We start from the raw sequence: 8205 nt of genomic DNA on the forward strand, positions 1-8205 counted from the left end.
TGCATAATTAAAATGACTTTCATTGAAATTTTGATTATTTTATGAATTGTCAATACATTTAATGATGTGAACGTGTGTCCGTCGGACAGACATAAATAATGCATTATACGAAAAGTTACGACTTCTATAGTCTATAGAGGATAATCTTTGTTATTCATCAAGAAACAGGGAATACTTTATTAAATACATTTTACGTCTCCATTCTGTTGGTCTAAATCCAATAGAAACAATGCACGTAAAATTATATTTTCATTATGATATTCCAAAAACGGTTTTCCTGTCTAAACGAATTTTTCACTGCGAATTCTGTGTTCTGATATGTCAATATCGAGTTAACATATTAAAACCAATATTTTCACTCGGGTGAAAAATACCATGCCTATTCGGTAACGTGAAGTTAGCCTCGGATTCGGGATTCGGGTTTTGAATAACGAATCCGGTGCCAGTACCTTATTCGTTATTCAAGAAGGAACAAATTCTTCGAGAAATTGCTTTGAGTTTGAATAACGAATCCGGTGCCAACACGTCTTCGTAATTCGGTTTTCAATTTTGAATAAAAAATACGGTGCCAGCACCTTATTTGTAATTCAGTAAAACATACATCAATATCACTTCAAGACTTGAAAACCGGAAAACACCTCGCTAGATCGCTTGAAAAACGGTTCCGGGTACCAACACCGTATTCGTTATTCGGTTTTCAATTAGAAACATCGAATCCGGTGTCAGCACCTTATTTGTTATTCAGTACAACTTATTATTTCAAGCGGATAGTTATGTTACTCCTCAATTTCCTTATTGAGATAGGTATTGGATTGCAATAAAATAAAAGTCAAAATGTCAAAAATTATTGCGTTCTAAATACAAGTGAAGTAATTCAAAATATTAACTCATCATCATTTATTGGGGAATATTAATAAAACAAATTGAAATAATAATTAAAATAAGAGGTAATGTCACTTTCCGCCTGCCAGGACCGAGGCCACGCACCGCTCTTAGTTTATAAAATATTTTACCAATTACGCTTTTCTCATTTTTCGGTATGACCGGATCGGAGGACTCCAAAACTACATCCCCCAATAAGATCATTTATATATCAAGTCTGAAATATGTGCATTTGAACATTATATATTTTGATATTTATTTTTATGTCAAACTGAATAACGAAAAACGATATAAGGAGGTGTTTTACGTCTAGAACAATTTATCGTGGTATTTATTTTTTTGAGGTTGTGAAATAATGTTTTAATCAGTTTTTAATGTTTTGAAATTTTTATTTATTTGGTTCATCTTTTTGAATAACGAATGAGATGCTGACATAGGATTCGTCATTGAAATTCCGAATCACTAATCCCGAATCGATGTGACGTCATGCGGCTTTAGTGCATGGGTAGCCATGCAATACAGTCTCGGGCGACTTGAGTGTATTGCCGAAGACCAGCCAATATTACAGCTGTAGGTATAAGAGAAAGCCTCAGGCGACATGAGTGTATTGCCCAAGACCAGCGAGTATTACACCTGTAGGTATGAGAGACAAGCCAGTATTACACCTGTAGGTATGAGAGACCAGCCAGTATTACACCTGTATTTATGAGAGACCAGCCAGTATTACACCTGTAGGTATGAGAGACAAGCCAGTATTACACCTGTAGGTATGAGAGACTAGCCAGTATTACACCTGTAGGTATAAGAGAAAGCCTCAGGCGACATGAGTGTATTGCCCAAGACCAGCGAGTATTACACCTGTAGGTATGAGAGACAAGCCAGTATTACACCTGTAGGTATGAGAGACCAGCCAGTATTACACCTGTAGGTATGAGAGACCAGTCAGTATTACACCTGTATTTATGAGAGACCAGGCAGTATTACACATGTATTTATGAGAGACAAGCCAGTATTACACCTGTAGGTATGAGAGACCAGCCAGTATTAAACCTGTAGGTATAAGAGAAAGCCTCAGGCGATATGAGTGTATTGCCCAAGACCAAGCGAGTACTACACCTGTAGGTATGAGAGACCAGCCAGTATTACACCTGTAGGTATGAGAGACCAGCCAGTATTACACCTGTAGGTATGAGAGATCAACCAGTATTACACCTGTAATTATGAGAGACCAGCCAGAATTACACCTGTAGGTATTAGAGACCAGCCAGTATTACACCTGTAGGTATGAGAGACCAACCAGTATTACACCTGTAGATATGAGAGATCAGCCAGTATTACACCTGTAGGTATGAGAGACCAGCCAGTATTACACCTGTAATTATGAGAGACCAGCCAGTATTACACCTGTAGGTATGAGAGACCAGCCAGTATTACACCTGAGGTATGAGAGACCAGCCAGTATTACACCTGTAGGTATGAGAGACCAGCCAGTATTACACCTGTAGGTATGAGAGACCAGCCAGTATTACACCTGTAGGTATGAGAGACCAGCCAGTATTACACCTGTAGGTATGAGAGACCAGCCAGTATTACACCTGTAGGTATGAGAGACCAGCCAGTATTACACCTGTAGGTATGAGAGACCAGCCAGTATTACACCTGTAGGTATGAGAGACCAGCCAGTATTACACCTGTAGGTATGAGAGACCAGCCAGTATTACACTTGTAGGTATGAGAGACCAGCCAGTATTACACCTGTAGGTATGAGAGACCAGCCAGTATTAATTACACCTGTAGGTATGAGAGAACCAGCCAGTATTACACCTGTAATTATGAGAGACCAGCCAGTATTACACCTGTAGGTATATGAGAGACCAGCCAGTATTACACCTGAAGGTATGAGAGACCAGCCAGTATTACACCTGTAGGTATGAGAGACCAGCCAGTATTACACCTGTAGGTATGAGAGACCAGCCAGTATTACACCTGTAGGTATGAGAGACCAGCCAGTATTACACCTGTAGGTATGAGAGACCAGCCAGTATTACACCTGTAGGTATGAGAGACCAGCCAGTATTACACCTGTAGGTATGAGAGACCAACCAGTATTACACCTGTAGGTATGAGAGACCAGCCAGTATTTACAGCCAGTATTACACCTGTAGGTATGAGAGACCAGCCAGTATTACACCTGTAGGTATGAGAGACCAGTCAGTATTACACCTGTAGGTATGAGAGACCAGCCAGTATTACACCTGTATTTATGAGAGACCAGGCAGTATTACACCTGTATTTATGAGAGACAAGCCAGTATTACACCTGTAGGTATGAGAGACCAGCCAATATTACATCTTAGGTATGAGAGACCAGCCAGTATTACACCTGTAGGTATAAGAGAAAGCCTCAGGCGATATGAGTGTATTGCCCAAGACCAGCGAGTATTACACCTGTAGGTATGAGAGACAAGCCAGTATTACACCTGTAGGTATGAGAGACCAGCCAGTATTACACCTGTATTTATGAGAGACCAGCCAGTATTACACCTGTATCTATGAGTGTATTGCCCAAGACCAGCGAGAACTCTACACCTGTAGGTATAAGAGACAAGCCAGTATTACACCTGTAGGTATGAGAGACCAGCCAGTATTACACCTGTAGGTATGAGAGATCAACCAGTATTACACCTGTAATTATGAGAGACCAGCCAGTATTACACCTGTAGGTATGAGAGACCAGCCAGTATTACACCTGTAGGTATGAGAGACCAGCCAGTATTACACCTGTAGATATGAGAGATCAGCCAGTATTACACCAGTAGGTATGAGAGACCAGCCAGTATTACACCTGTAATTATGAGAGACCAGCCAGTATTACACCTGTAGGTATGAGAGACCAGCCAGTATTACACCAGAAGGTATGAGAGACCAACCAGTATTACACCTGTAGGTATGAGAGACCAGCAAGTATTACACCTGTAGGTATGAGAGACCAGCCAGTATTACACCTGTAGGTATGAGAGACCAGCCAGTATTACACCTGCATTTATGAGAGACCAGCCAGTATTACACCTGTAGGTATGAGAGACCAGCCAGTATTACACCTGTAGGTATGAGAGACCAGCCAGTATTACACCTGTAGGTATGAGAGACCAGCCAGTATTACACCTGTAGGTATGAGAGACCAGCCAGTATTACACCTGTAGGTATGAGAGATCAGCCAGTATTACACCTGTAATTATGAGAGACCAGCCAGTATTACACCTGTAGGTATTAGAGACCAGCCAGTATTACACCTGTAGGTATGAGAGACCAGCCAGTATTACACCTGTAGGTATGAGAGATCAGCCAGTATTACACCTGTAGGTATGAGAGACCAGCCAGTATTACACCTGTAGGTATGAGAGACCAGCCAGTATTACACCTGTAGGTATGAGAGACCAGCCAGTATTACACCGGCATTTATGAGAGACCAGCCAGTATTACACCTGTAGGTGTGAGAGACCAGCCAGTATTACACCTGTAGGTATAAGAGACAAGCCAGTATTACACCTGCAGGTATGAGATACCAGCCAGTATTACACCTGTAGGTATGAGAGACCAGCCAGTATTACACCTGTAGGTATGAGAGACCAGCCAGTATTACACCTGTAGGTATGAGAGACCAGCCAGTATTACACCTGTAGGTATTAGAGACCAGCCAGTATTACACCTGTAGGTATGAGAGACCAACCAGTATTACACCTGTAGATATGAGAGATCAGCCATTATTACACCTGTAGGTATGAGAGACCAGCCAGTATTACACCTGTAATTATGAGAGACCAACCAGTATTACACCTGTAATTATGAGAGACCAGCCAGTATTACACCTGTAGGTATGAGAGACCAGCCAGTATTACACCTGAAGGTATGAGAGACCAACCAGTATTACACCTGTAGGTATGAGAGACCAGCCAGTATTACACCTGTAGGTATGAGACACCAACCAGTATTACACCTGTAGGTATGAGAGACCAGTCAGTATTACACCTGTATTTATGAGAGACCAGCCAGTATTACACCTGTATTTATGAGAGACCAGCCAGTATTACACCTGTAGGTATGAGAGACCAGCCAGTATTACATCTGTAGGTATGAGAGACCAGCCAGTATTACACCTGTAGGTATAAGAGAAAGCCTCAGGCGATATGAGAGTGTATTGCCCAAGGACCAGCCAGTATTACACCTGTAGGTATGAGAGACCAGCCAGTATTACACCTGCATTTATGAGAGACCAGCCAGTATTACACCTGTATTTATGAGAGACCAGCCAGTATTACACCTGTATTTATGAGTGTATTGCCAAAGACCAGCGAGAACTACACCTGTAGGTATAAGAGACAAGCCAGTATTACACCTGTAGGTATGAGAGACCAGCCAGTATTACACCTGTAGGTATGAGAGATCAACCAGTATTACACCTGTAATTATGAGAGACCAGCCAGAATTACACCTGTAGGTATTAGAGACCAGCCAGTATTACACCTGTAGGTATGAGAGACCAGCCAGTATTACACCTGTAGGTATGAGAGACCAGCCAGTATTACACCTGTAGGTATGAGAGACCAGCCAGTATTACACCTGTAGGTATGAGAGACCAGTCAGTATTACACCTGTAGGTATGAGAGACCAGCCAGTATTACACCTGTAGGTATGAGAGACCAGCCAGTATTACACCTGTAGGTATGAGAGACCAGCAAGTATTACACCTGTAGGTATGAGAGACCAGTCAGTATTATACCTGTAGGTATGAGAGACCAGTCAGTATTATACCTGTAGGTATGAGAGACCAGTCAGTATTACACCTGTAGGTATGAGAGACCAGCCAGTATTACACCTGTAATTATGAGAGACCAGCCAGTATTACACCTGTAGGTATAAGAAACAAGCCAGTATTACACCTGTAGGTATGAGGGACCAGCCAGTATTACACCTGTATGTATGAGAGATCAACCAGTATTACACCTGTAATTATGAGAGACCAGCCAGTATTACACCTGTAGGTATTAGAGACCAGTCAGTATTACACCTGTAGGTATGAGAGACCAGCCAGTATTACACCTGTAGATATGAGAGATCAGCCAGTATTACACCTGTAGGTATGAGAGACCAGCCAGTATTACACCTGTAATTATAAGAGACCAGCCAGTATTACACCTGTAATTATGAGAGACCAGCCAGTATTACACCTGTAGGTATGAGAGACCAGCCAGTATTACACCTGTAGGTATGAGAGACCAGCCAGTATTACACCTGTAGGTATGAGAGACCAGCCAGTATTACACCTGTAGGTATGAGAGACCAGCCAGTATTACACCTGTAGGTATGAGAGACCAGCCAGTATTACACCTGTAGGTATGAGAGACCAGCCAGTATTACACCTGTAGGTATGAGAGACCAGCCAGTATTACACCTGTAGGTATGAGAGAAATACTTGTATTTGTTGATCACACTTTATCTATGTTTAGATTAAGCGACTCTAACAAAACGCTTATGATAAATATCAATAAATATAATAGAATGGAAATGACTCACCTCGTCTGATAAGTGAATTTCTTCATCTTTACACTTAGATGTTCGTCTGTGAATTACTAACGAAAATTCTATAAGACTGCTTAGTACATTTCCAATGGAACTGTGCGAAATCAAGACCGCTTTGATACGTTTGGTATGTTTCAAAGCGTCCCAATAATTCGGACCTGCATCAGCAATAAGGCACTGTAAGTTTCTGAACTTAGATCTGTTCGAGGCTGTGTATACTAGCGTAACAGGACTAAACACACGGTTATCACAGGTCGAGTTGTCTTCAAGTCCAGAAACATCAGATATGATCGTGTAGTTGAAATCCAGGTAGCAGTAATGTACTTTGGCATCTTTAGGTGGCACGAATCAGTATCTACAGTAGCTACTCTTGAGTTTTGTCATCACATCCTTGACTATAGAATATGATGATGGAGTGTTTCTCTCCGCCAAACCGCTTGTCGTGAATAGCCATGGTTTATACCTATGTATATTGTGACATTTTGCACATTGGTGGTTTAAAGGTTAGTGTTAGTATCAACAACAGGTAAGATGTCACGGATGTTTGTGTAGGAAGGCATCTCACATCCATTCCTGGTATCTATGTCACCATACCATGACTCAGGACAGGAAGATATCATGAACGCACCCTGAGTCAGGATTCTATATTTCTTAAATGAATTGACTACACATGTTGTCTTTTGAAGGAATTATCTTTGTGTATAAGTTATTTATTCTCGCCTTTCCTCTGTAATTACTGCAGCATCAACAGTCATCTCGATAAAGACATAAGCTGTCACAGCTATAGAAGATATTCTTTGGTACATTTTTACACGAATGGTATTGTGCACGATTTTTTTCAAGCTTTTCCAATTCGTCCGTGACGTCACACATACAAAGTGTCATTAAAGTGAAGACAACTTGGCAACATGCAAACCATTTCATTTTCTTTTCTTTTCGTCTTTTCTTTTTTTCTTTTCAATTTAAATGCTTTGATCGTACGGATGGTGATTTTTCGATACAGATATAACAAAGGTCTCTATGTTTCTGTAAGATGGAAGTAAATAAAGACAACTCTTACTTGTGCATATCCTTCTCTCACGTATTTGTTTTCCATCATATCACATATCACTCCGATGGAATAAACACTCATGAAATGGACAATTAATATGATACTGCCCAGTTAGCGACAACACCAGACATTTTTATTCGTGATGTAAAATCGATTTTTTCGTGGCTTCAATAAGCCTACGACTATTAAAGGCCCACTACCTTTCCGAAACAAAAAATAAAGATTCTTAAAAACATTACTAACATAAGGAGATATATATTGATGGCCTAGGACGAGGTTACAATACTGGTGTTTTGTTGGAACTGCGATTCTAATAATATACAAACGTTCATTACTTTAAATGCCCACTAGCTTTCCGAAACCGTTTATGATTTTTAAAATTGAAATTCAAAACGAGGTTGATAATAATGTAAATTCACAAAAGTTATTGATTTACATTTTTAAAATACTACACGTATCACAACCTACTTAACAATTCGATTAAAATAAATAAAAATGTCTTATGTTTCCCGCTAATCATCACACGTTAATTGTTTATCATTGTAGCAAAACAACGAAATGAATCTACACTGTTAACATAGATTACGTAGGAAATATTGCATTTGTTTGAGGTTGTCACCTCATCATTGGCCATCCATACATATTTTATTATGTTATTTGTTTAAAGAAACTTAACTTCTAATGCATTGTCTG

This window comes from Argopecten irradians, chromosome 10, assembly GCF_041381155.1.
Source record: "Argopecten irradians isolate NY chromosome 10, Ai_NY, whole genome shotgun sequence".
Lineage (NCBI taxonomy): Eukaryota > Metazoa > Mollusca > Bivalvia > Pectinida > Pectinidae > Argopecten > Argopecten irradians.